Source organism: Panthera leo, chromosome B1 (genome assembly GCF_018350215.1).
Source record: "Panthera leo isolate Ple1 chromosome B1, P.leo_Ple1_pat1.1, whole genome shotgun sequence".
In the NCBI taxonomy this organism is placed as follows: Eukaryota; Metazoa; Chordata; class Mammalia; order Carnivora; family Felidae; genus Panthera; species Panthera leo.
In genome coordinates this window covers 8327416-8353392 of record NC_056682.1, presented here as the reverse complement: position 1 = coordinate 8353392, position 25977 = coordinate 8327416, and positions in this window count along the sequence as shown.

Sequence of the window (25977 nt, the reverse complement as noted above, 5' to 3'; positions counted from 1 at the left end):
CAATCACAAGGGATGAAATGCAGGGAGAAAACAATCACAACTGGAGAACTCAAGGAAGAAGGAAGAAATAGGAAAAGCTAAGGAGATAAGATGGCATTGGAAAGGCTGACAATGGAGCTGGCATGACACAGGATATTCAAAACCATGGGGCTGATGAAATCACCTGGAAAGCGCATACGGAGACATGTGGCAGCTTGAAACTACCTTGAACAATTGCTAGCATGTAGGTATGTTTGAGCACCTTCAAAATCCAATAGTGTGGGATGGGTCTATTAGGGTCAATTAGCAAAGAGGGATTGAAGAGAACACAGGAAAAGCATCTGTGATGCGGGAATACCACACTGCCGGAGGCAATTCATCGTTCTCGTTAATATCTGGCCCTTTGAACTTGAGCCATCTACACTCCATAAACAAACGTGAGTAGGCAGCAGAGAGGGGCCAAGGGAGAAAACAGGGGTGCAAGGAGGCTGTGGTCAAGTGTAAAGGATGGAGGCTGTGGGCTGGGAGAAACATAGCAAAAGGGTCAGATTTCAGAGCTATTGTGGTTTCATTTGAATGCAAAGTGCTCGGTGTAGTTCCAAGACAGAATGGTGGAAGCAGAAGGGAGATGAAATTTCTTTGATTTGAAGACACTGAGGAACTGAAAAATTAGAATGTGAGTTGCTTATCCACATAAACATTGAAATTGTGTAGCTAATCCAGGGTGCTTAGTGTGAAGGATGAAACTGTGTTGAGCATGCAGAGTCATTAATTAGCGTGGACCTTCTTAGGAAATAGTATATGGCAGTAAGAAATAGTTCCAGAAGGTGTGGGATTTACCCCCGGGCGTAGGCGTAACGGGCTAGAACTGCGCTGTCCTGCACAGCAGCTGCTACTTTCACGTGGCCACCGAATACAGGAAAACCTTGGTTCGCGAGCATAAGTGGTTCCAGAAACGTGCTTGTAAACCAAAGCGCTTGTATATCAAAGTGAATTTCCCCATAAGAAACCATGGAAACTCAGATGATTCGTTCCACAACCCAAAATATTCATATAAAAATGATTACAGTAGTGAAATATAATACAAATTATATTATATAATACAAAATAATAAATAAAATAATAAAGAAAATACACACTATAAAGAAAAATAAACAAATTATCTGCACTTCCCTTGGAAAACCTTCATGGCTAGTGTGAAGGACACAAGAGAGAGGAAGGTTATTGTGTAGAATGACTTTCACTGTCACTAACAGAACCACTGCTATCTCCTGGCTCAATGGAATCTTTTTCTGCATGGGGGCCGTTGTGTATACACTCGTACAGATGTTGGCTACGGTGCAGTATTAATAAACTCTTGTCATACACTCTATTTAATGGAACTGGCAATAAGGCAGCAGAGGAAAGGGTCTCTATCTGCAGGCAGCCTGACCTATAATGAAGCAAAGCATTCCTAAGCTCACTCTTGGATGGAAAAGCAAGGGACTGTCCATAGGTGCTTGGAAGTGACATAAAATACACAAGTGCCAGTTGTGGGCACCTGCCAACGTTCTGAAAAATTAGTGATCTCTACAAACACTGCGGCCTGAGACTGAGCCCCTGAACATGGAGACGATCACCCACAGTCCTGCAGTGAGAATGTGAGAGAGAGAGAGAGAGAGAGAGAGAGAGAGAGAGAGAGAGGAACCATTGGCTTAGCTGTGGTCATGTGACATCTGGTGTCACGTCCTACTCCTATCACAAGACATTGCTCATTTATCAAGTTAAAATTTGTTAGAAATGTTTGCTTATAGGGTCGCCTGGGTGGCTCAGTCAGTTAAGCATCTGACTTCGGCTCAGGTCATGATCTCGCCGTTCGTGAGTTCGAGCCCCTTTGCCGACAGCTGACTCAGAGCCTGGTGCCTGCTCCGGATTCTGTGTCTCCCTCTCTCTCTGCCCCTCCCCCTCTTGTGCTCTGTCTCTCTCTCTCTCTGTAAGATGAATAAACATAAAAAGAAAGAAAGAAAGAGAGAGAGAGAAAGAAAGAAAGAAAGAAAGAAAGAAAGAAAGAAAGAAAGAAAGAAAGAAAGAAAGAAAGAAAGAAAGAAAGAAAAAAGAGAGAAAGAAAGGTTTACTTGTCTTGGGGAACACTCATGGACCAAGTTACTCACAACCCAAGGTTTTACTGTACTTGAATCATAGCCAGTCCAATTTGAGATATGCCGTGACTGTAAAACACACATCAGCTACTGAAGACCATAGAAAGGCTATAAAATAAGCATCCAGTTAATACTTTTCTATGAATATCTGGTTGAAATAATGTGAGTATTTTAGATACACTGGTTAAAATGAAATGTATTATGAAAATTAATTTCACCTCATTTTTTTCCTTTTTTTTTCAAAGATGGCTATAAGAAAGCCTAAAATCACCTCTGTGGCTCACATTTGTGGCTGACATTATATTTCTGTGGACAGGGCTGATCGAGAAGTTTAAATGATTTCAGATAATCACTCTTATCCTTTCTTCCAACTTCGAGCTGACACAGGAAAACAGTACCGTGCTAGTTTACTGGCATGGTTTTGATATGTATCCATATGATACAGTAAAAAAATAAGAAATTATTAAAAAGCAAGCACAAAGTGGTTAGGGAAGACTATTGGGGATGAAATTTCTTTCCTCCCCAGGTTCTGGGTTTGGATTTCTGTGGGATTATAAAATCTGAGAGTGAAAACTACAATTCACACTCTTCTACTGATTCCCCTTCCTGCTTCTCTGCCTCCAAATAAGCTCCTACCTAGATCCTTTCACACCTGGAAGAGAAGTCAAGCTGACTCACGGAGCATATTACAGATAATTTTATATGTTAATGTGATGAAACAATTTTTAAATAATATATACTACTGCATATACATCCCCCAATTAATCTGATGTAACAGAATGTATGTGTCTGATTTGGGACATGGGAGGATTTCAAGCTGCCACCTCCAATACAGTGCTTTTTAAAACTCACTCCCACAGCGACCACCCCTGGGTCACATTCACAAAGGATAGGACATAGATCGTTTTCCAATCACAAAAACTCGTTTTCTCCTGACATGATTTTTTTTTCCATATTAAAAGCCAAAGCATTGATTTCAAAAACTAATTAATGGCAAAGAACATAGTTTGAAGCAGTCACCTTTTTCTTTGTGTGACATAATTAATCTTTAGAAATGAATATTGATACAAGGCATGCTAAGAATCTAACGTGATATATAGCATCGATTTAAATGCGGGTGGTAGTAAACCAACATGAAGCTAAGGGGAAACTTTGCCAATAGCCCATAATTTCATCATTGCTAGAGGTAGGCCAAATATTTGGCAATGAGCTCTATAGCAGACAGGGAAAAAGGGAAACGCAATCTCAGGAAATAGTCATAGTGACCACAAGAGAAGAATAAACCGGTTACTTTGGAAAACTATGTATTTTCCTAATAGTGAGCCGGAAAAAAAAAATCCTGCCGTGGTTCTTTAAAAAGAACATATAATGTGATATTGTTCATTGAGTCCAACAGAGAATTTAGTTTTAAAAAACCTGTAATATCTGTATCCATGTGCATACACACACACAGTCTGCTTAATTGATCTCTTTCGTACCCTTAGCCAGCCCCACAAATACTTGTCCGGCTTTCCCTCTCACATAATAAAGTCGAGCCAGTCTTATCATGTACTTTCCCACTAAAAATTAACTTTCTAGACTGCTTTTCGGCAAACCAATCTAAATCACTAACCTGAGAAACTGAATATTTCCTGGAATCACTAAGTGATAAGGGGTTACTAGGTTACCTCTCCTGAGAACTGTATGTAACTTAATGGCTTCTCTCTGGTCGTACGCCAGGCCACAGATTTTTAACTTTTTCCTTTTTTTTTTTTTTAAGCAGAAACTGTCCTTTGAATTTTGGGGGTTTTTTTTGTTTTTTGTCCCCCCAAAGAAAGTTTAAGTGGGGCTCTAACAGATCAAATGGACACAGAAGGAGCGGCCCAGGTTGACGTATTGCACCTCAGGAGTCTAGCCTACCTTGGCGGTGCCTTTGACGCTCCGCAGCGGCTGAGCCCCAGTAGCGTGCCAGCAAACTAAAGAGCACAATTTCCACGCCACTGTCCTATACAAGAGGGATGCCAAATTCTCATACTGGTAGCAGTCAGGATGTTTGAGGGCTTATCAGCCTTTCAATTTTCTCCATCTAGACAGCTGCAACTCTGCCTCTGACTCTTGTCAGCACCCCTAACTTCCGTGCTGTAGAAAGTGTCTCAGAAATAGCACATCAATATGACCACCAGGAGATTTCACATTGGTTAGAATATATAAGGGTTAAGGAGGGGATTAAGGTTCTTGCTCTATAAGAGAGGCAAAAAACTGCATCAAGGACCCAAATGATTCTCTAGGAGCAGCATTTAATGAACAGTTCACATGCATGAATCACCTGGCCAATCTGGTTAAAATGCAGATTTAGACGGAATGAGTCAGGGCGGGGACAATGAAACCTAAATTTCTAACCAGCTCCTAGGTGATTCTCAGGGTGTTGGTTGAAGGACTATTCACTTTGAATAGTGAGGGTCTAAGACACCACCTAGTAATACCTCATCTGGTGGTAAGGAGTTCATTGAAACATACTCTTTTTTCTTAATTTTTTTAATGTTTGTTTTTGAGAGAGAGAGAGAGAGAGAGAAAGAACAAGTGGGGGATGGGCAGAGAGAGAGGAGACACAGAATCTGAGGCAGGCTCCAGGCTCTGAGCTGTCAGCACAGAGCCTGACGCTGGGCTCGAGCCCATGAATGATGAGATCACAACCTAAGCCAAAGTTGGAAGCCTAACCGACTGAGCCACCCAGACGCCCCAAAACATATTATAAGATCCTCCAATTGCACTCCTTGGTATTTACCCAAAGGAGTCAAAAACGTATGTCCACACAAAAACCTGCACATAGATTGTTTATAGCAGCTTGGTTTATAATTGCCAAAGCTGGGAGGCAACCAAGATATCTTTCAATAGGTGAATGGATAAATACACCATGGTCCATCCAGAGAATGGAATATTATTCGGTGCTAAAAAGAAATAAGCTATCAAGCCATGAGGTCATGGAAGAAACTTGAATGCTTATTACTAAGTGAAAGAAGCCAGTCTGTCTACATATTGTCTGCTCCCAACTGTATGACATTTTGGAAAAGGCAAAATTATGTGGACACTAAAAAGATCAGCAGCTGACAGGGGCTAGGAGAAGGGGAGGGTGAACAGGCAAAGCACAGAGTACTTTTAAGTCAGTGAAAATACTCTGTATGATATAATGATGGGATATACATCATCATACATTTGTCCAAACCCATACAATGTACACAACCAAGAGTAAAGTCTAAGGTAAACTATGGACTTTGAATGAGGATGATGTTTCAAAGTAGGTGTATACTTGGTAAAAAAAAAAAATGCACCATTCTAATGACTGATGTTGATAATGGGGGGGACTATATATGTATGGGTGCAGGAGGTTTGGGAAAGTCTCTGTACCTCCCTTTTAATTTTATTGTAAGCCTGAAACCATTGTAAAAATTAAAGTCTTTTAAAAAGAAAGAAAGAAGAAGTTCATTGATGACAATTACAACCCCATACGGGCATGGCCAGAGTGCTCGGGATTTGCTGGAATGAAGGTTCAGGTTGTACTGTCTGGTATTCAATCCTGCCCAGCTGGGTTGCTACCCGAAGGCAAAGCAAACGTGAAATGCAGAGAGAAGGAGGAAGCTATAAATGATGGTCACGACTCACGATGTATTGCGCAAGTAACACCCCATTAATTTTTTCTGGTTCTACTATATGCCAATTTATTTTTGGACTCTATCTCGTGCCTCTACTCTTTTATTTCAGGTGGGTCATTGGCAGGAAATGTTACAATTCAGTCCTTAGTTATAAGGTATCAAGTAGTGATCGTGGCTGAAGTATAAGAACGATTAGAAATCAAAGACCATAAAACATACTCTTAAATTCTGCAAACTGGAATTATAGACTCAATTTGGCATCATCTTTGATAGAATTATACACTGGGCAGCAATCATAATGATTTGTGAGGAACAAGAAAGTCAGGGTAATCAAATTCACTTTTATAATAAAACGAAGCAGCCAGGGGTTTGAGTGATAGTGATCAATGTAATAATTCTAGATGCAGCCATTCACAATGGCCACATTTCTGTGTCATATACGGTAGCCTCTGTAAGATGGGAAAAAATGAAATAAAAATAGCTTACTTCAGAACTTTCCCAAGGGTCAGGTTAGCTTCACGAAATATTAAGTGACTCACAGGTAGATTTGTAGATAATGTGGACGTGCTCTTCTCTAGGATATCTCATCAAACGAATTTTGAACAGTTAATCTTTAGATTTATAATTTTGTTTTTTGTTGTTGTTATTGTCAACATTTTTACCTGAAATCACTAGCAATAAAAAAGGTTCCTTTGAAAATACCTTGACCCACAGAAGGAATTTAGAGAAAAGGGGCCATTATTGTTTGCTTGCGTTAATTTTGAGAATACCTTTCTCATGATCCAATTACTAAATGGTGTTAAAAAGAAAGTCTGAGGGGCGCCTGGGTGGCTCGGTCGGTTGGGCGTCCGACTTCGGCTCAGGTCATGATCTCACGGTCCGCGAGTTCGAGCCCCGCGTTGGGCTCTGTGCTGACAGCTCGGAGCCTGGAGCCTGTTTGAGATTCTGTGTCTCCCTCTCTAGAGCTCCTCCCCTGTTCATGCTCTGTCTCTCTCTGTCTCAAAAATAAATAACGTTAAAAAAAAAAAGATTTAAAAAAAAAAAAGAAAGTCTGAGGGGTGCCTGGGTGGCTAAGTCGGTTAAGTGTCTGACTCTGGCTCAAGGTCATGATCTCACAGTTGGTGGTTTCAAGCCCCGCTTTGGGCTCTGACTGCTTCGGATTCTGTGTCTCCCTCTCTCCCTGCCCCTCCCCTGCTCACGCTCTGTCTCTCTCTCAAAAAATAAACATTTTTAAAAATTTTTTTAAAAAGGAAATCTGAGATGGTCACTATTTTTATGTTGTCTTATCTTTTAATCACCAAAAATATCATATACATACAAAGAAAACAGAACAATATAAAGAATCTCCACCTACCATTACTCAGTTTCAATAATTATAAACATTGTGCCATTCTTATAGTGTCTATACCTCGGCTGGTTTCCCACTTCCCACTCAATAATACTACCGACAATAATGATAATGACAACTACTTCATGGGTAAGAATAATGACTAGTAGTATTACCATTATTGGCCTTCATTTGGGGTATAAGTTCCACACATTAAAAGGCATTGAAATGTCAGCTGAAAAATGGTGACAAATGGATACAGCTATGTAACCCATATCCATTGTGATACAGAACATCTCCTTCTCCCCAGAAAACATCCTTGTTTCCCTTCACAATTACAAGTCCCTCACTCCCAAAGACACTGTTCTCATTTTTCTCCTTAAAGTAGTTTTGCCTGTTGTAGAATTTCTTATAATCACAGAATTTATTTTTTCAAAATATTTTGCACCAGCCTCTTTTCTTCAAACCATGCCTGAGACAATCATTCATGCTGTGCCGTGTATCAGTAATTAATTTTACTGCTAATCAGAATTCCACGGTATGGATATACCATAATTTGTTTATCTATTCTCTTCATGACAAATAACTTCCTAATTACTCCTTTAACCTCTTTTGACCTATTAATTAGTCTGAAATGTATTTTTTTATTTCTAAATATTTTGGATTTTTCCACTTTTTTATATTAACAAATGCTGATGATTTCTAACCTCATTTCATCATGGTTAGAGAACATATCTTACAGTATTTCAATCTCTTGAAATTTGTGTATCAAGACGTTTTTTAGAGGTCAGCATATGGTCTGTCTTGGTGAATGTTCCATATTCACTTGAAAAAAATGTCTGATCTTGTAATTGTCGACCATATCGTTAGAGGCCAACACGATTAATGGTGTCATTCACATTTTGTACATCATTACTGATTATTTTTGTCTACTTGTTCTGCTGAGAAGACCGTGTTGGAGTTTCCAACAGGACTTTTGGATTTGTCTATTTTTATTTTGTCCTTTCAGTTTTTCTTTCATGTAGTTTGAAACTCTGTTACTAGGACCATACATTTTGTAAACTTTGTTTTCTTGATGTATTAACACTTTTATCATTTTCAATGTCCCTCTTTGCATTTTTGATAAAATTTGCTGTTTAGAAGTAGGTTTTCCACGACATATAATACAGCCCTTGTAGCTTTTTATTAGTACAGTCTTCATGACATATATTTTTAGTGAATTCTAACTTTCAACTTGTTTGTATCTTTGTAATTAATGTTATGTCTCTTACAGACTATATATAGGTGGGCCTTGCTTCATTCATCAGATTAAAAATCTTTGCCTTTTAATTGTAGCATTTAGTCATTTATATTTAATGCAATTATTAATATATTTCAATTAGGGCCACTATTTTACTATTTGTTTTCATTTGGCTTTAATGGTTTTTTGTTCCTTTTTTGGCTTTCTGGTTTCATTTAGGATAATTCAATTCTTTTTTAGTATTTTGTTTTGATTTCTCTATTAGAATTTCAGTGCTTTGTGCTATTTTTCAAGTAGTTACTCAAAAGTTTACATTATGAATCTTTAAATGGACATAATCTACTTAGTGTTAACTCTGTACTATTTCACACTAATTTATGTTGCTACAGTATGGTTATATTTACATTTGTTCTTTGTGCTATTCTTGCTATATATGCTACAACTATTCCCATTATAAATCCTTCAACATGTTACAATTATTGGTTTGTTAAAGAAATTAAGAAAATAAATTATATGTGTGTGTATTTACATATTTTGAAATTTTTAAATGTTTGACTACATGTTTACATTTTTGGTGATCTTCATGCCTTCCTATAGATCCAAGTAACTATCCTCTGTGTAATTTCTTTCCAGTCTGACAAGCTTCTATTACCATTTCTTGTCTGTTTCTGTTTAATCTTCAAGAGTACATACTCCTCCATTTTCTGTCTGATTTTGGCAACTCTCTCAGTGACTTCAAATTGTTGGGGGCTTTGAGGGCATTGTGGAATGGGGCAGATTTGATAATTGTTACCCGTAGCTGGCTTAGTTGGATCAAGCCCCTCCAGCATCAGCAGAAGCTAAACTCCCTATGGTTTATGTTTTAATACGCTAAATAGTAGTCCTAGTCATTCATTAAAGAAACACTTATTCAGACTTTAAAATGTGCTGGACATTAACAAAAGTAAAGCTTTATACATAGAATTCCAAGTGACTTGATATGATTAGAAAAGAGGGCAAATTGGGGAGAGTGGAGAGCAGTCTGTGATAAAAATAGCCATGTAAACATACATGTATTCTACCTTGTAGGTTATAAGGATCTGTGGATAGAATTTAAACAAAAGAGAAATACAAGCAGATAGGGGGTTTTTGAAAGACCAATGGTATGGATAAAGAAATTTATAGAGCAAAGCCTATGGGTAAAAAGATCAATTGGAATCCTTAAGGAATTCATGTGGATTTAAAGAGAAGGAGAGAAAACCAGAAAAGCAGAAGGCAGAATTTGGGGACTGATTTGGATACTGAGAGTATACAAAAGTGATGTGACAGAAGGTACTGATCCCAAGTTTGGTCATTAAAAAAATTAACTTAAAAGAACTAACTTAAATTCTGAATATCTGTTTCTGCTAAGCCTTACTGATACAGTGGTCTAAACATGGTAGTGCATTTCCCTGACATATCTAACAACAGTTCCTGTCATCTGCTGTGTGCAGAAGACACGAAGCAAGCAGGGACTCAGACATCTCGTAAGATCAGAAGCCCAGTATCTCAGACATTAGGAATGTTTTCCTGGAGTAGTGGTTCTTAATCAGGATGCACATAAACACCAAGAGAGTTTTTAAAAAGCCTGATATCTAAGTCCCACCCAGAGAGGCTGAAGTAACTGTTCCGTGGCTTGGCTTGGGTATTGGAATTTTTAAACCAGTGGTTGTCAAACCTCACTGGGCATTACAATCACCTGGAGAACTTGTTCAAACAAAGATGCCTAGGCCCCACTCCCAGAGTTTCTGATTTAGCAGGCTTAGAGCAGGGCCTGAGAATTATTATTTCTAGAAAATTCTCAGGTGCTGCTGATCTGGGGTCCACATTTTGAGAACCACCGTCTTAGAGAACTTCCCAAAGAGCAGCTAAAATTCCATAATGGCACACATACCATGTTAGGAATAAAGATTGCTTTGATCGATAGGAAAATAAATAGAAAAAAGTTTTCCACTCCATTGGGTAAAAGTTTAAGTGATATAAACCAAGAGGATTACAAAATGCCCAATAAAGGTACAGAAGGATTGGTTAAATAATATAAAATTCAAGAGCCCATAATTTTAAAGAGTTGGATGTTACCTGTCTAGGTGATTAAGAGAGAATTGTATAAACGATCTTTAAAAGAATGATACTAAGTGCTCTTATCTTCTACAGAGAGCAATTCAAAGTGAAATTTATTCTGAGATGCTGATAAATTATTAGATCAATATTTTTTCTCAAGGATGGTAATTAAACAAAGCTTACCAAGATTGCTTCTGGGGTAGGGTATTTATGTATCTTAATTCTAGAATGAGTTGAATATAGTTTTTTCCCAGAATGTGTGCCTGTGACATCTGCATTTTCTACCTTCATTGTTGCCCACTGCTTGCCCTTTTGTTCTGTCTACACGATTCGGGGATTGGGTCCAAGATGGTGATGTTGGAATACCCTGAACTCTCCTTCACAGAACACATGAAATTACACCTATTTACAGAGCAATTCTTCCTGAGGAAGAACTGAGGGCTCACTGAACAGCTTCTGCACAACAAAAGACAGACAGAATGGCAAAGAGAACAGCAGGAGAGGCAGAGACGGTAACAAAGGGAACCCCCAGGACCAACTCCACAAACTGCCCTAGGGAGGGACAGTACTGAGAGAACTATTCCTCCACCCTTAAGCACAGGAAAACAAAGCCTCCTGAGGAGATCAACTAGCATACAAAAAAGCCAGCCCTAGAACTCCGCCAAATGGCAGGGGAGCTGCTGGAACTCTCTCTACATGGGAGGGCCTAACACACAGGGTTTTGACCCACCTTGAAAGCACACCACCTGGGTGCTCTACCCAGCCTGCTGCTTCAGTGGGCCCTGGGCCCCTAGCCTGCACCAGCCCTAGCAGTCCCACCAAGGTGGCCAGGAAGTGGTACACACACCCAAACATCCCGTGGTAGCGCTCACTACAGTTCCAGCCGTTGTGCCAAGGGGACACAGGTGCAAACCACCTTAGAGCACTCGAGGCCCACACCACGTTGACTTCAGACGGCTTGCTAGGGCACTGTTAGCACAGATGATTCCAGAATTTGGACTTCAAACAAATCATCCTGACTCTCTGCTCCAAATCCAGCCACTCTGACAGGACGACCCCTGCACTGAGTGCCCCGGGACAGCCCAACTTGCACTCACTTCAGCTTTAGCTGTCCCACCAGATCAGCCTCTGCTGGAAGAGTCCTGGGAAACCCCAGCCTGCAACCACTTCAGCTTCAGGGCACGTTTTGTGCAGAGAGCCCAGGAACCACACTGGCCCACATCCACTTTAGCTTCAGCTGTCCTGCGGGACGACCCCTGTACACAGCACCCCAGGACACCTCACCCTATACCCTGCTTTGGCTCTAGCCTCCCCTCCAGGACATCCTCTCTGCAGAGAACCCTGCGTCCCTCTGGCTTGCATCCACGTTAGTTTCAGTTATCCTGCCAGGGCACCCTCTCCAGAGAGAGCCCCAGGACGTCCCGGCTGGCATACCACCTCAACCCCAGATACCCCATCAGGGCACACCCTGCACAGAGTACCCAGGACACCCCAGCTCGCACCCCTTTCAGCTCCAGCTGTCCTGTCAGGATGCGCTCAGGACGCAGAAGCCCAGGATACCCCGGTCTATATCAGCTTCAGTTTTAGTCCTTCTGGCAGGGCACCTATTGCACGGAGAGCTACGGGATCTCCTGGCTTTCACCCACTTCATCTTCAGCTATCCTGCTGAACCCCAGGACACCACAGCCACACCACACTTCAGCTCCAGCCACCCTGCCAGGGTGCCCTCTGCATGGAGAGCCCCAGGAAACCTTGGATGGCACTTACTTCAGCTTCAACTATCCTACCAAGATTCCTTCTCCAAGTAGGGTGTCGGAACACCCCAGCCTGCACCCACTTTAGCTTTAGCTGTCCTGCCAGCACATCCACATCCTGCATGGAGAGGCCAGGGATCACAGTGGCTTGTGCCCACTTCAACTTCAGTGGAGTTTATCAACACTAAATCAGCCTTACAAGAAATATTAAAAGGGCTTCTTTAAGTGGAAAAGAATTGGCCATAATTAGATATAAGAAAATTATGAATAAAAAGATGTAAAACATGATAGCATGTATATGATATGTGGAGGGAGTAAAAAAAATGAAAAAAGGTATTTTTTAGTGTTTAGGGGTGCCTGGGTGGCTTAGTCAGTTAAGCATCCTACCCTTAGTTTCAGCTCACGTCATGTCTCACAGTTCATGAGTTTGAGCCTCGTGCCAGGATCTGCACTGACTGTGCAGAGCCTACTTGGGATTCTCTCACTCTCTCTCAAAATAAATTAATAGCCTTTAAATATGTTTTTTTTTTACATTTATTCATTTTTGAAAGAGAGAGACAGAGCACAAGCAGGGGTGGGGCAGACAAAGGGGGGGTGGGACACAGAATCTGAAGTAGGCTCCGGGCTTTGAGCTGTCAGCACAGAGCCCGACACAGGGCTTGAACTCACGAACCATGAGATCATGACCTAAGCTGAAGTGGGATGCTCAACCGACTGAGCCACCCAGGTGCCCCCCTTTAAATATGTTTAATGTAAATGACCATCAACTTAGTATTATAGATTGCTATATTCTTAGGATGTTATATATGAGCCTCATGATAACCACAAACTCAAAATCTGTAATAGATACACAAAACTTAAAGAAAAGGAAAACCAAACATAACACTACAGAAACTCATCAATCACAAAGAAAGAGAGCAAAAGGCAAAGAAAGGAACACAGAAGAACCAGAAGAACAAGCAGAAACAATGAACAAAATGGCAAGTCAATACCTATCAATAATTACTTTAAATGTAAATGGCCTACATAATCCAATCAAAGACACAGGGAATAGATTAAAAAAACAAAACAAAACAAAAAAACACCAAGACACATCTATATGCTGCCTACAGGAAATTCATCTCAGACCTATAGACAAATACAGACTGAAAGTAAAGGGATGGAAAAATATTAACCCTGAAAACGGTGCAACAACAACAACAAAAAGCTAGGATAGCAATACTTATACCACACAAAATAAACTTTAAAACAAAGACTATAGCAGACAAAGAAGAGTGTTACATAATGATAAAAGGATAAATCCAACAAAAGGATATAGCAATTACAAACATTAATGCATCCAACATCGCAGCACCTAACTACACACAACAAATATTAATGGACATAACAAGAGAAACCAATGGTAATACAATAATAGTAGGGGACATTGACACCCCACTTACATCAATGGATAGATCACACAGACATAAAATCAACCAAGAAACAATGTCTTTGAATGACATGGTCTACCAGATGTATAAGATATATACAGAACACTGAAGCCCCAAACAACAAAATACACGTTCTTTTAATGTGCACATGAAACATTCTCCAGAATAGATCATATGTTATATCACAAAACAAGTCTCAAGAAATTTTAAGACTGAAATCATAACATGCATCTTTCCTGACTACAACAGTATTAAATTAGAAATAAATCATAAAAAAAATAAAAACATGCAGAGACTAAACAACATGACACTAAACAACAAAATGGATCACCAAAGAAATCAAGAATAAATTTTAAAAAATACATGGAGACAAATGAAAATGAAAACACAGGGATCCAAACTCTTTGGGAAACAGCAAAAGCAGTTGTAAGAGGGAAATATATAGAAATACAGGCTTACCTCAAAAAATAAGAAAAAGCTCAAATAAACAATCCAAACTTTCACCCAGAACAAACAAAACCCAAGATCAGTAGAAAGAAAGAAAGAAAGAAAGAAAGAAAGAAAGAAAGAAAGAAAGAAAAAAGATGAGAGCAGAAGTGAATGACACTGAGAATAAAAAAATCAATAGAAAAAAAAATCAATGAAACCAAGTGCTTGTTCTTTGAAAACATGAACAAAATTGATACACTCTTAACCAGACTCATCTAGAAAAAGAGTAAAAGGGTCCACATAAATAAAATCAGAAAGAAAAGAGAAATAACAGACACCACAGAAATAAAAAGGATTATCAGAGAATACTGCAAAAATTATATGCCAACAAATTGGACAATCTAGAAGAAATAAATTATTAGAAACATACAATGTTCCAAAACTAAATCTAGGAAGAAATAGAGAATTTGAACAGACTGGGTACTAATAACAAAACTGAATTAGTAATCAAAAAACTCCCCCAAAAAAGAAGTCCAACACCACATGGATTCACAGGTGAATTCTGCCCAACATTGAAAGAAAAGTTAATACCTAGTCTCCTAAAAATATCACACACACACAAAAAAATAAGGGGCAGCTGGGTGGCTTAGTTCCTTAAGCATCTGACTCTTGGTTTAGGCTCAGGTCATGATCTCACAGTTCATGAGTTTGAGCCCTGCGTCGGGCTCTACTCCAGTGGCTGGCATGGAGACTGCTTGGGATTCTCTCTCTCCATCTCTGCCCCTTCCCTTCTCTCTCTCTCCAAGTAAATAAACATTTTTTTAAATAAATAAATAAGAAAGGAAAGCTTCCAAATTCATTATATAAGTTACCCTGGTTACACCAAACCCGACAAAGACACACAACACACACACACACACACACACACACACACACACACACACACACTGAAGAAAGCCTCAGGCCAATATCCCTGATGAGCACTGATGCAAAAATCCTCAAAATATTAGCAAAGTGAATTCAACTACACATTAAAAGGACCATTCACCAAGATCAAGTAGAATCTATTCTGAGTATTCAAGGATGGCTTACTATTTGCACATCAATAAACATGATATACCACATCAACAAAACAAAGGACAACAATCATATGATCATCTCAATAAATGCACGAAAAAAGCATGTCACAAAAGTCAACATCTGTTCATGATAAACACTCTCAACGAAGTGGGTTTAGAAAAAATAGGTTTCAACATAAGAAAGATCATATATGAAAAAAACCAGAGCTAACATATTCAATGTTGAAAACTGAGAGCTTTATCTTTATGATCAAAGACAAGACAATGATGTCCATTCTTGCCACTTTTATTCAACCCAGTACCAGAAGTCCTAGCGAAAGCATTCACCCAAGAAAAAGAAATTAGAGGCATCCATACTGGTAAAAAGGAAGCTCAACTATACTTTTTGCAGATGACATGATACTACATATGGAAAGCCTTAGAGTACCCAAAAACTATTAGGCCTGATAAATGAACCCAGTAAAGCTGCAGGATACAAAATTAATAAACGCATATTGGTAGTGTTTCTCTAACAATACAGAGGTGACTACCAATACACTAACAATAAAGAGGTGAAAGAGAAATTAAAGAAAATAATTCCATTTCCAATTTCATAAAAAGAATAAAATATACTGGAATAATCTTAACAAAGGAGGTAAAAGAAGGTACCTGGGTGGTTCAGTAGGTTAAGCATCTGACTTGATTTCTACTCAGGTCATGATCTCACAGTTCATGAGTTAGAACCCCACATTGTGCTGACATTGTGGAACCTGCCTGGGATTCTCTTTTCCCCTCTCTCTGCCCTCTACCACTTGCATTCCCCTCTCTCTCTTTCTCTCTCTGTCCCTCAAAAATAAATAAACATTAAAAATAAAACTTAGTAAGGGCACCTGGGTGGCTCAGGCAGTTAGGCACGGTCATGATCTTGCAGTTTGTTAGTTCCAGCCCCACGTCAGGCTCTGTGCTGACAGCTCAGATCCTGGAGCTGCTTCAGATTCTATGTCTCCCTCTCTCTCTGCCCTTCCCTTGCTCACACTTTGTCTCTCTCAGAAGTAAACATTAAAGAAAATTTTTAAAAATTTTCTAAACAAACAAACAAACAAAAACTTAACCAAGGAGGTAAAACACCTGTACTCTGAAAACTATAAAATACTGATGAAAGAAATTAAAGATGACACAAACAAATGGAAAGATATACTATGCCCACATGTTAGAAGAATTAATATTGATAAAATGTTCAGACTACCAAAAGCACTCTACAGATTCCATCAAAATACCAGCAGCATTTTTCACAGAACCAGAACAAATAATATTGAATTTGTGTGGAAGCACAAAAGACCTCGAATAGCCAAAGAAATCTTGAGAAAGAAAAACAAGGCTGGACGTACCACAATTCCATATTTCAAGATATACTACAGAGCTGTAGTAGTCAAAACAGTATGGTACTGGCATAAAAACAGACACACAAATCAAGAGAACAGAATAGAGAGCCCGGAAATAAACCCATTCTTATATGGTCAATTAATCTATGTCAATGGAGATAAAGAACACACAATGGGGAAAAGACTTTCTCTCCAATAAATGGTGCTGGGAAAAGTGGATAGCTACCTGTAAAGGAATGGAACTAGACCACTTTCTAATGCCACACACACACACACACACACACCACACACAACATGAAGACCTAAATGTGTGTTGTGAAACCAAAAAAGTCCCAGAAAAGAATACAGGCAGTAACTTCTCTGACACTGGCCATAGCAAAATTTTTCTAAATATATCTCTAAGGCAAGAAAAACAAAAGCAAAAATAAAGTATTGGAACTACACTAAAACAAAAAGCTTTTGCACAGTGAAGCTAACCAACATCAAAATAAAAAGGCAATCTGCTGAATGGAAGAAGATAATTGGAAATGACATATCTAATAAGGGGTTAATATCCAAAATACATAAGGAACTTATTCAACTCAACACCAAAAACAACAACAACAACAACAACAACAACAACAAAATCTGATTAAAAACGGGTCGAGGAGTTGAACAGACATTTTTTCAAAGACGACGTAAAGATGGCCAACAGACACATGAAAGGAAGCTCATCACTCAACCACAGGGAAATGCAAATAAAAACCACAATGAGATATCACCTTACACTTGTCAGACTGACAAAAACAAAAAACAAACAAACAAAGAAATAACAGGTGCTGGCGAGGATGTGGAGAAAAGGAATTTTTGTGTAATGTTGGAAGGAATGTAATTGGTGCAGCCACTGTAGAAAACAGTATAGAGGCTCCTTAAAAAATTAAAAATATAAATACCATATGATCCAATAATTGTACTACTGGGTATGTACCCAGTAGGAGAAGACACTAATTCAGAAAGATATATGCAGCCCTATGTTTTCTACAGCATTAATCATAACAGCTAAGATACAGAAACAAGTGCCCATTGGTAGATGAATCACTAAGGAAGAAGTGGTATATATACACAGAAAAGTGGCATATGTATGTATAACATAATATATAACATACGTATAATGTGACATTCCATAGCCATAAAAAGAAATGAGATTGTGCCATCTACGACAACATGGATGAAGCTAGAAGGTGCCAAGTCAGATCACGAATGGCAAATCCCACATGATTTCACTCACGTGTGGAATCTAAAAAACAAACAAACGAATAAACAGCAAAAAGTAGAATCAGATGTATAAATACGTGGAAGAAACTGATGGCTGCCAGAGAGGAAGGGTGTGGGGGGATGGCCAAAATGGGTGAAGGGGAGTAGGAGACACAGGCCTCTAGTTATGGAATGAATAAGTCACAAGAATAAAAGTCACGGCATAGGGAATATAGTCAATGATATCATAATAGCGTTGTATGGTGACAGATATTAGCTACGCTTGTGGCGAGCACAGCATGACGTGCGGAGAAGTTGAATCGCTAGGTTGTACATCTGCAACTAATGTAACTGCGTGTCAACTGTACTCAAACAAAAAAATTTAATTTTTTAAAATTAAAAAATAAATGAATTTAGGAGCTCAGATTATATAGAGAAAAGGAGTGAGAAGGCAAAAGCTGGGAAAATTATTTCAAAATTATAAAATCCATGCTATATTTTTCTGCCAATCAATAACTTGAAAGGAATTTTTATTTATCAGTACAATTTTTGTCATAACTAATTAACAGACATCCAGAATTAGTAGTGCCTTCTTAGATATGACTATCATTTTTAAACACAACAGTCTGTGGATTTCTCTCAAAATAAATACTATTTTAATAAACAGATAACAATGGAAAACATATAAGAGAAACTATAATTATTCATGTATGTTGTCAACTCTCAAAGACCTATTCAAACACAAATGGCAAGTGATTTTTATCCATAGTTTTTTTATAGTGTTCTTTCAGGAAAGAAGCATTTCCTGTTATTTCTTTGGCAGTTTATCTGTATCCTAAAACATACTAAGTATAGGTGAAGCCATTCTAACTTAAAACAAGTATATATCTGTATGTATGCCATTTTGTTATAATGACATTCCTATCTACACCTCATTGTTTTCTTTACAACTAAAACCTCAAAAATAAACTGCTAGAGAATGGATAGGTACGTGTATCCTAACAAACTGGAGGTTGTAGTTCAACACAAGGAACCACTTGATGGGTTACCAGTACTGCCCGTTGATAAAGTCATTCACTCGGTCCTGACATTTATTTCGCACAATTTTTATTGTCACCTGCTTAGTCATTTTTTTCATCTTACTTCCCTAAGTTTATTTTCTTATTAACTGACTTTAATTTACCTTCTGTTTCTAAATTATCAAGTGACATAAATTCCATTAGAAAAAAAGGTGAGAAAATAAATTACGGGTGGACAGATGGAGGTCTGTCCAGATGGATGGTCCTACTACAGATAAGAAATGGTGAGTCATACAAGAGGGGAGAGGGGAAAAGGAGGAAGCAAGGGAGGAGGGAAGAGGAAGAGAAGGAGGGAGAAAGGAAAGCTGAAGGAGAGAAGGAAAGAAAAGATTTCCATCAGTCACTTGGGGTAATAAAACCTTTGGACTGGATTCAAGAAATGCCATCTAAAAGATCAACGAGTTGTGTGTCTAATACCTTAGTTTATTGTTGCAACAAACAAACTTGGGCAGGAACCAAAAGTACTGCTCGCCCTCTTATCCTCAATTCTCAGCAGATCCAAAATTTAACTTATTTTCCCTACTTCCCTATTTTTTCGTCTGGTTCTTCTGTCCTCACTGTACCCCATATAATGAGATGATTAGAATAATGCAAAATATTTTGAAGACCGTCATAGGAGTTTTGAAGAACAGAGTAAATTCAGGCAAATTACCATTTCTCACCCAGTTTCCTCACTAGATTGCTAGGATAAAATGAGATAATACTTGTGAAAACTCTATTTCCCTGCCTTTCACACAGGAGCTGTTCAGCAAATAAAAGTGTCTTTACTTCCTGTTACAGTCACAAGCCTATTGTTTTTTAACTTCAAAACTACAGAATGTAATTCCTTGTCATCAGTCACCTACGTTGCTGGAAAAATTTATTATCCTGTTTCTCTACCTCAATCTCGTTCTGTCTACCTCTCAACACGCCTTTACCCTAGCTGAATAATGGTAATAATTCATTCTCCCCAACGCCCTTCTCACAGCGTCAAGCGTTTCTGTGTAAAGCCTGTCAGTGGGTGGTCACTGCAACCAGGTGAATAAAATTTACATTTCATCTCAGATGTGTTTTCCATTTCGGCCAACTCCAATCTGGTCTCCCCACCCTCCCATTCTGACAGGCCCTCTTACTTTCCCTCTATACACATCTCCATCTAGCTACCTGTGAACTCTCTCTTCTCTGGGCCATCCACATCATCCAGAAGCATTTTTCTACACTTGTCCCTATTGCCTGGTTTCCCCCTCTCTCCTCAACCGACTGTGCAATATGACCTATGCTTCCAACAGGTCACCAAAATATTTTAGTCAGGCCAGCGGAGGGTCCAGTGAGTGTTCCTCAGAACTCTTCTTACTGTCTTTTTTTTTTTAAGTTTATTTATTTATTTTGAAAGAGAGAGAGAGAGAGAGCAAGAGCAAGCAGGGGAGAGGAGAGAAGAGACAGAGACTCCCAACCAGGGTCCACACTGTCAGCATAGAGCCCAACACGGGGCTTGATCCCCTGAACTGTGAGGACGACTGGAATGGAAATCAGGAGTCGGACACTTAACCGACTGAGTCACCCAGGCGCCCCGTCTTTCTTTCTTGGCAGGACTGACGCTGCTCATGGACACCTCTATGTCAACATACTCTCCTCTCTTGATCTGACAACCCAGTCGCCTAGCTTTCTAATTTATAGGCCACCCCTCACACTCCTTACACCTGGTCCTATTCAGCTTTCCTATCTTGCTGAAGGATCCATCATCAACCCAATGGTGAAAACCAAAACCTGAGATCCAGCCCTCAAACTCTTCTCTGGTTCATTCTAATGCTCACTAAAACAGAAACTCTTTTGAATCAGTAAAGCTCTTGTGAATTCATCCACCTATTTCTGGTTGTGCTGCGACTATCCTAGTTCAACTTCTGGCCTTTTCTTGACTGAACTGTCATAATTATACCCTGTACCCTCTTATCTGTTCATAAACACTCCCATTCCATTTTTAGCACTGTAGTAAGGATATTAATTTAAAAGTAGAAGGCTGATGATGTCACTATATCATCATGAAGCCCAAATCGGCATTATGAGATCTGGCTGAGAAGTCATAAGCCATCTGCTGGAAAGTAATGAATCCATGCAGTTCAAAAGAAACTGCAGGTATAATACCCCCACTGATAAAGGAGTTTCAAAAGAACCACAATAGCCAAAGAGAATTCTCTCTTTTTAATGTATACCATAGGGAATATAGTCAGTAATATTGTAATGTCTTTGTATGGTGACAGATGGTAACTACACTTATCACAGGGACCATTCTAGAATGCATAAAAATATCCAATCACTAAGATGTACCCTTGAGCTAGAATATTGTATGTCAATTATACCTCAATAAACAATTGCCATGTATATACTGTACCCCCAAAATACAATTTGTATACTCACATTTCTGAAGTTTATAAAAAATGAATTATTAGGTATTCTCTTGTGAGTTGCTTTTCTCGCTCAATATTATGTTTGCAAGGTTTGTGCATATTGATGTACATATTTGTAATCCATCCATTTTAACTGCTATATAGAACTCCATTTTCTGGAGACCTATAATTTATCTATCATTTCTACTTTTGATGGAAGTTTGAATTATTTTCTAGTTTTGTTTTGTGACTATGGAATAAAGCTAAGAACATCGAGGGGAAAAAAGATCCACAACAGCCAAAGAAAGTTAACTCTTAACGTTCTCCAAGCTCAGAGAATAGTGAAGGTAGACCATCAGGGCACAAATCGAGAAATACGTTTCCTCCTTTTATCTTCTTATCTTCTTCCCCTTCCCTTATACTCAGAAGCATCAGAACTGCAGCTTGCAAGAAGAAGGCAGGGGACCAGCCACCGAAAGCAACTGCACTCACCTCTTTCTCTCTATTGGCAGTAAGACTGTGTAACAAGACGAGGAGGGAGGGCTGCAATTTCTAATAAAGACAGAAATTCTCTGAATTGGAGTAATGAATTACAGCATGCAGACTGCTTCTATGTCTAGAAGAAGCTGGAAGGCTTTTTATTACCTAAAAAGATCAGAAAACTTATTGGGCCTGACTTAATTTTCATGCAACTGGCAGGAGTCAGTTTAAGAATGTCATCATGAAAAACCTCAGGTTCTTTTCTAATTATACACGATGAATCTTTCCCGTTCGATGCACCAGTCCAGGGAGATAAAATATGCAGAACTTAGTGACTGAGCGGCAAGTGAACAGGAGGAATCAGGAACCGTGGACGTGGAAGTTGCAGGTCCAGCACCTGTCTTGTGACCAATTGGACGACCTTGAGATAGAAGCCTTGAGATCAATAGCAAAGAGGAAAGACTGACTGACTCCATGGCCCTGATGAATGTACTGCCACCACAACAGCCCTATTTTTCTCCCCTATAGGCCCATATTTCATAAGAAAATGTATGCATGTTTGCACATATATCTTCCATTTTTTAAGTAGATTGATACACATACCAGTCTTTCCAGGAAAATATAGGTTTACATTCATTGTTACAGTGTAATTGTTGCTAGAACCTGTTTTGTTCTCAAAGGGGTCTTATTTCTTAGACAATATACATGACACACGTAACAGAGATTAACGATGCGTGGAACAAAAACTAATATAAGTGTAAGGAGAGATGGACAAACCCAGATGGAGGCACCCTTGTCCCTCTTGTGATAACTCAGAACAGGTAGACAGAAAGTCAGAAGGGACATAGGAAAACTGAACAACACTGTCAATCGGTTTGACCTAATTGACATTCATAGAAAATTCACCATGCCACAGAATATACATTATTTTCAAGGGCACGTGGAACATTTAGCAACTTAGAGCATATTCCACGCAAGAAAACAAAGGTTAATAAATTTTAAAAAATCAAGCCATACAAACTACTTTCTGTGTTCACAGTATAAATTAGCGATAACAGAAAAATTTCTGGAGTACCTGTATTTGAAACTTACATGACACAATTATAAATAACCTATGAGCCAAAGAAGAAACCAAAAAGCAAACTAGAAAGTGCTTTTCCCTGAATAAAAATAAAAGTACATGTACCAAAATTTGTGGTATGCTGCTAAAGAAGTATGCACTTAGAAATTTATAGCACTAAAGCTATATTATAAAAGACAAAATGTCTGAAATCAATGACATATTTTATCTTAGGAACTTAAAAAAATACAATAAACCCAACCCACACATAAGAAAATAATGAAGAGTAGAATCAATGAAGTAGAAAACAAAAATTTTAGAAAAATCAATTAAAAATAAAAAGTTGCTTCTTCGAGAGATCAATGAAATTGATTAGCCTGTACCCAGACTGATCACAAAAGAAAGGGAAACAGAGAGGGGGAAGACACAACCACTGATATCAGGAACAAGAGAGGTAACATCAGGACAGACTCTACACATACTCAAAGGAATAAGGAAATGTGAAAATTTTATGTCAATAAATGCAACAACTTAAAATGAAAGAAATCCACGAAAGGTACAACTACCAAAGCTCATTCAAGAATAAGTCAATAAACTAAGGAGACATATATTACATAAATGGAATTTACAGTTAAAAAGTCTTACCACAAAGAAGATTCAAGGTCCAGATGGAATCAACAGTGAATTCTATCAAATCTTTAAAAAAGAAACAATACTTTTACTCATTTGTTTTGCTTCTTAAATCCCACATGTATGTTGTGCACCCGAAACTAACACAAATAAAAATTAAGAAAAAAAATAAGACCAACTGTATGCAAACACTTGGAATTATTCCAGCACAAAACAGGTTGATTTAATATTTGAAAATCAATCAGTTTAATTCATCATATTAAGCAGCTGAGAAAGAAAGCTCATGCAAGTTTTTGTCCCTTGTCACATCAAGATCTTGACAAGAATGTTCATAAAAACTTTGTTTGTAATAGCCAAAAACTGGAACAACACAAATTCATCAAGAGGCGAATGGATAAACAATTATGGTACATCTGTACAATGGAATACTAATCAGCAAAAAAAAAAAAAAAGAAAGAAAGAAAGAGAAAAAGAAAAAGAAAAAGAAAAAGGAATAAACTTTTCATGTACTCAACAACATGGATGAATTTAAAAATTATTATGCTGGATAAAAGCGGTCAGACCTAAAGTGTACATACTATATGGCTTCAGTTATATAAAATTCCAGAAAATTCAAACTAACATATATATATATATATAACAGGAAACAGTTCAATAGTTGCCTGGAGATAGAAGGAGGCGACATGAGGAAACCTACAAGGGTGATAGGTATGTTCACGACATTGATCATGGTGATTGTTGCATGGATGTGCACATAGGCCAAAATTTATCAAATTCCATGTTTTAGATATGTGCAGTTTATTGTATGTCAGTTACATCTTTATAAGGCAGTTAAAATAATAAATGAATAGATAAGTTTCTGTCTCAAATTCCTTGCTCACTTACTTAAATTCAATAAACTCGTGCGCTAGATGATACAATAAAGACACTGATGAATGAGATTCAGTCTCTACATAGAAGCTGGTTAGCATTAAACGTGAGGGCCAAGGCAGCGGCAGATACAATTTTTATCAGATTGTGATTTGGAGGAGGTTAGAAAGGAAGAATGGGAAGGAGGTAGAGAAGGGAAGAAGGAGAATGAGCAGGAGAAGAAGAAGCATCTGTGCTTTGATTACCCAGGGTAACACGAGGCTCACTTATTGTTCAAGCATATACTAAGTATTTATAATATTCCAGGCACCGTGCTCATCACTAAGAAAATACCCTCACTAAGTAAAATGTATGAGATAAACACACATTTAGATCATGAAATTTACAAAAATAATGGCACACAAAAGAGGAAAGAAAGAATTCATTCTGATGGCTTAGATAGGAATGTCTGACCATGACCACGACGATGAAGAAATAAACAAATAAAAATAAAAACATTTCGGTGAGCGTTAAGACTGGAAAACATTGCTCCTCTTATGGAAATAAGAGGAAAAATGTGCTTTGGTGAGACAGTTTCTCTGGTGTGACTGAGAAATGAAAATCCATCTAGTATGGTTGGCAAATAGGACCCACAACAGAAAAGAAACAGGAAATTAAGCTAGAAATGTGGGGCTGTCATGATATTGTGAAAAAAACCGCATCCCACAGTAAGCACTTTGGAATCAATTCTGTAAGCATGTGGCTATTTAAAAATGACAGCATGACGACCAATTGTTCTAATCAACTGAGATGGTTCACAAGTAATCTGTTAATTATAATGATCATATCACTCATGTTTGTAAACAATAGTTTTAAAAAGTCAATCATTATTTTCCCACTGATAAATCATACTTAGCAACTAGCTTTCTAAAATTCTTTGACAAGCATGAGGGTTGGATGTGCAATCACAATTGCTGGGTGGTGGAATTTCAATAATCTTTAGGAATCACAGGAAAGTGTCACAAAAGTGAACTATGCACACGGGTATCACAGCTGGACAATCACATGTGTGAATATATACATACGCATAAAGAGAAAGAGGAATCACTGGGATCAACAATGGGGGGCAAGTTCAAAATCAGGTAGAAAAATTCTAAGACACATCAGGAAAGGATGAATAGATGGAATGAATAACAAGAAAAGTTAACACAAATGAAAATAAAGGTAGAATGTCAACATCTGTGTACAACATGTTCTAGAAAAACAAGGGGAAAAACAGCTTGTATAAATTATTTGAAGACATATGACCCATTATTCAGCAAAAATTACCCCCCCTTACATACAAACATGAACTCAGATCAAGAAAACCCAAAGCGCGCCAAAGTAGTTACAAATAAATCACTATGGACACTTACAGGGAAATTTAATAACAGCAAAGACAAATGGACCATTCTAAATTTTCTGACAAGAAATGGCAGATCATCTGAGAAGGAAAAGCACCACAGCAGTACTCGTCAAGTGACAGTAAATGGGCAGTGCTTAATCTCCTGGTCTGGAGCCACCTGCTTTGAATCCAGGATCTGTCAAACACTAGCACTAGCTTTAACATTAAACAGGATATTTAACTTCTCTGTAGCTCAGTTTCCTCATTTACACAATACAGATCACAGTAATTTCCACGTCATAAGATTGTGGCGACTACTAAATACATTACAATATGTAAAACCCATAAAAACACAGCAAACACATAATAGGCCTTATATGGCTGTAAACTATTCTTGTTTTCAGATTTCTTGGTAGCAATATTTCACGGAGAAATACAATAAAATAACATTTTT